Source organism: Phaenicophaeus curvirostris, chromosome Z (genome assembly GCF_032191515.1).
Source record: "Phaenicophaeus curvirostris isolate KB17595 chromosome Z, BPBGC_Pcur_1.0, whole genome shotgun sequence".
Taxonomy (NCBI): domain Eukaryota; kingdom Metazoa; phylum Chordata; class Aves; order Cuculiformes; family Cuculidae; genus Phaenicophaeus; species Phaenicophaeus curvirostris.
In genome coordinates this window covers 61,321,007-61,325,741 of record NC_091431.1, presented here as the reverse complement: position 1 = coordinate 61,325,741, position 4,735 = coordinate 61,321,007, and positions in this window count along the sequence as shown.

Here is a 4,735-nt window from a genome sequence, read left to right as displayed (position 1 = left end):
ACAAGACTTTCAGAGAGATTTAAGTATAATCAATTGAGTGTATCAAAGTATGGTAAAACTGAGGACAGAGAAATAAGCAGACTTGACAAAGAACCAAGAAGAGAACAGATATTACATTTTTTTCCTTACCTGAATTCCTGGCTTCTTGCAGCGATGGTGCTGGGTTTGAAAAATAGATGAAGCCCTACAGGACACCTTTAATTACTTTGTCCGTTCCTTCACTGTATTGTACATAGAAAATGCTGTTTATTCTCATCGGCGAGCAAAACACCAGCTAATCAATACATTAGAAGCATATCAACAGCCATATAAATGTAAGTACAAGGTAGACTAATAAAACCCTTTAAAGAAACAAACAAACACAAAGGACTTCTCTGTATGTCTTGTAACCTGTTTGCATTGAATCAAACAAAAAAGCTTCCCTATTAACTTATAGTTGGCTTCGAAGTCAGTCAACTTTGCAGATTAATGTGACCATGATGTGGCAACCTCTTAAATGAAAGGCTGGAAGTTTTGTTTGTTTTGGTTATCTGCTAATGAAGTCAGGTCTGGTCTTACGGCAGGAATGGTCAGAATAAAATGGCCTCTCCACCAGCACCCCGCAGAAAGACCTGTTCTAGAGAATTGTGGAGGAACACACAAATGTAGTTGCCCAATATGAGCTAAGCGGAATAAAAATAACTATGTATTAGGCCGTAAGTGCTCAATGCATTGCAGGTGTCCTTGTACTGCCTCATAGAGCTGCACAATCTCTCCACTCCAGTTTGAAGGAAAAAGAGAGAGAATCTGATAAGTAGGTGCATGCTCACAATTTATTATTGCTTTCACTAGGAAACAGGACATAGAGTCCAGGCCAGGGCAAAACACTTGTCTGGTGCCACACCCTCTCTTGGGAGCAAAACCATGGTTCCCAGAGAAACAAAAAATCAAAATATATTGCAGGTTATTTACCTTTGTTTTCCTTTTGCCCTCCATGATGAGCTCTGAGCGTGCAAATATACTGGGGAAGTGCAGCCAGCTACAGCTGCCAAGTGTTTCTTGCAACACAGGAACTACCCCAAGACTGAGGTGCCAGGGCAGGAATTAAAATGGAAAGCAAGAAAATGCACCCATGAAAAACAGACACAGCAATGATGAGCACAAACAAAGGAAGTAATTTGTCCTTAAAAAAGTAGAGTCTAGTATAGAACCCAAAACCTCTCAAATACCTGACATACATTCCACCTGGATGGCAACGCTACGTTGAGGACCCTTTCACTCCAGCAGACTGGCAGAAACATGTCAGGATGTCAGAGTTCTTATAACATATTTCCCAATTCATTGGGACCCAAGGTCATAGATATCTTTGAAAAAGAAAAACAAATCTGAGCTTCCTGCATAGTTTCATTTTCCAGTTGCTTTTACAGTTTGTTTTGTTTGGTTTTGAGTGGTTTTTTGGGGTTTTTGGGTTTTTTTGTTTTCTCCTTTTAATTCTGAGTTTAGTCAAGGAAGTGCTGTTATGTAACTTGAGGACACAACTAGCAAAGCGATGTTCTGTCAGATTCCTATTACATTCTGTAAACTTGTCGTAAGAAATCAAACTAGACATCGCTCTGGCTCCATGGTTGCTGCTGAGTGGGATTTGTAAAGTTAGGTGAAAAATACTGGCTTCTACCTTTCAGAGAGCATCTTCTAACCCTCAGCAATTCCAGGTCATGGAGGGCAGCCTCTCTGCTCCCAGTGGGACCCGAGACAGGAGGTGCCTGGCTTCTCCAAGGCTTGTAGAAGCAAGCCACAGCTGTGAGCTGCAAAGCAAGGTTTATAGTAGTCTAATGCATATGGCTAAAAGCTTCTAAATGAGAAGCTATTTTGATACTTACTCTTAACAGGAAAACAAGGAGTTATTAAAGAAGTTCATAAATTTTAAAATTATTACAAGAGATCACTTCATGCAGTCTGTGCCATTCATAATTGCAAAGTAAGTCAGCAGACAAGCATCACAGTTAGTATTAACAGAAATGTTAAATAGGGACTGGCATTTGTAGATTTTATGTCTAAGTCAGGGCTTTGAATAGCATGATTGCATACATATTGAATCCTTAGGTGGGTGTTCACGTGAACCTAACTCAGTTGCCTGAAGCTGATGGGTCACAGCAACAAAGACGACTGCTTGGGCTAACTCTCATTTTGGTGAAGCTGCATACAACTGCTAGTGTGCCCCAGGATGCTGTTAGCTCATCTGCAAGCAGATGAACTGATCAGAGGAACGAAGCGTCTGCACAAGGATCACAAAGCCGACACTAGTGTAACCAAAGTGAGTAGAGAAAGGAGCTTTTCCCAAGTGTGGCAAATCACCCTGTGACATTGCAGGACTGTTCTCTGTATATCTTCCTTAAAAGCTCTGTCTATAGGATGTACTCAGGGCAATGTCATGCTCTTCTCAATGAAGATTAGAACTTGCACATGTGCATCCTTCAATTGTATCATAGGATGTGTTAAGGCATCTAAATGCATGCAGCCAGCACGGCTTCACCAGAGGCAAATCTTGTATGACCAACTTAGTGGCTTTCTATGATGGGGAGATCACAGTAGTGGACCCAGGTAAACCAACGGATGTGATCTGTCCAGACTTCTGTAAAGCCTTTAACACGATCCCCCACAACATCCTTCTCTCCAAATTGGAGACATGTGGATTTGATGGCTGGATGGTATGGTGGATAAGAAACAGGTTGGATGGTAGTATTCAAAGAGTAGTGGTCAATGGCTCAAAGTCCAGATGGAGATCCATGACAAGTGGACTCAGGGGTCCATTCTGGGACCAGTGCTGTTTAATATCTTCAGCAATGACATTGACAATGAGATTGAGTGCACCCTCAGCAAGTTTTTAGATGACACCAAGCTGAGTGGTGTAGTTGCCACACTGGAAGGACGGGATGTCATCCAGAGGGACCTAGATAGGCTAGGGAAGTGGGCCTGTGAGAACCTCATGAGATTCAGCAAGGTCAAGTGCAAGGTCCTACACCTGGGTCAGGGCAATCCCTGATTTCAGTGCACGATTTGGGATGACATGATTGAGTATCACTGCCCTGCAGAGAAGGACTTGGGGGTGCTGGTTGATGAGAAGCTCAGCATGAGCCAGCAATGTGCACTTGCAGCCCAGAAGGCCAACTGTATCCTAGGCTGCATTGAAAGAAGCATGGCAAACAGGTCGAGGGAAGTGATTCTGCTCCTCTACTCCACTCTTGTGAGACCCCACCTGGAGTACTGTATCCAGTTCTGGAATTCTCAATGTAAGAAGGATATGGAACTGTTGGAACAGGTCCAGAGGAGGGCTATGAAGATAATCCAGGGGTTGGAGCACCTTCTCTATGAGGACAGGCTGAGAGATTTGGGCTTGTTGAGCCTGGAGAAGAGAAGGCTCCAAGAAGATCTTATAGTGACCTTCCAGTACCTGAAAAGGCCTACAAAGAAGCTGGAGATGGACTATTCATAAAGGCTTGTGGTGATAGGACAAGAGGGAATGGATACAAACTGTAGAAGGGCAGATTTGGTCTAGACGTTAGGAAAAATTTCTCCACCATTAGAGTGGTGAGGCACTGTCACAGGTTGCCCAGGGAAGCTGTGGCTGCCCCATCCCTGGAGGTGTTCAAGGCCAGGTTGGATGGGGCCTTGGGTAACCTGATCTAGTGGGACATGTCCCTGCCCATGGCAGGGGGGTTGGAACTGGATGACCTTTAAGGTTCCTCCCAACTCAAGCCATTCTGTGATTCTATGTGGAACCCTAACTATTCTATGATTCTGTGATTCTAAATACCAGTCAATACTGTAGTGCTGACACTCCACTTCATGTTCATTTGCTGTCCTCAGAGACAGCTACTCACGAGGTTTCCTTGTGACCCTTTAAAAGCGTGAGAAATCAAATAAGTCTGCTTAGAGAAACAAACACTTAGAAATTTGATTGGCAATAGGGCAAGTAGTGGCTCCTGCGAACAAGTTTTCTTTCTGGGACAGAGTTTCACATGGAAAAGCTGTCAGAGTTCAAGGAGAATCTGGACAATGCTCTTAGCCTCCCTGAGCAGGGAGCTGGACTCAATGATCCTGATGGGTCTTTTCCTGCTAGAGATACTCTATCATTCTATGGAATAGCATAAGCACTAAAAAATGCCCTCCCTTCTGGACTGTAGTCCTGCAGACTTTCACACCCATCTGATGCTGTGTCTTACCAAGTCTCTGGTCTAAAGCACTGGTGCATTATTCCCCAAAGGCCAAATCAATATGACTAGAATGAATTCCAGAGCAACCCAGAGAGGTCAGTGTATAGGTGCATGCCATTTTGCAGAACTCAGACTCTGCAAGTGTCTATGCACATACTCATGGCCTCAATTTCATTATTTCAATAAGAAATATTTCTTCAGCAAAACAAACATAACATCCCTTAGTCTCTGCCACAATGTGTTTATAAAAGTTCATTTTTCAAAGAATGGGAAAATGTTATCTCAAAGGAAGCAGAAAAATCCAATGATTATTCTGCCTGAGATCATAGCATTTCTGCCTGGTTTTCACAAGGTAACACCTCATCTGTTTCATCCTGTATCTAATTCCTCCTACTCAAACCCCACCATGTTATCCTCCCAAGTCAACACCTATCTCCGAGTTGAGGGCAGCCTATGCTCTCTTTCTAAATTTCTTCGCTGGGGAAAAACCCTAGAGCTATAAAGGGGAAAGAGCAGAAGGAACTGGGCAAACATGATATTTT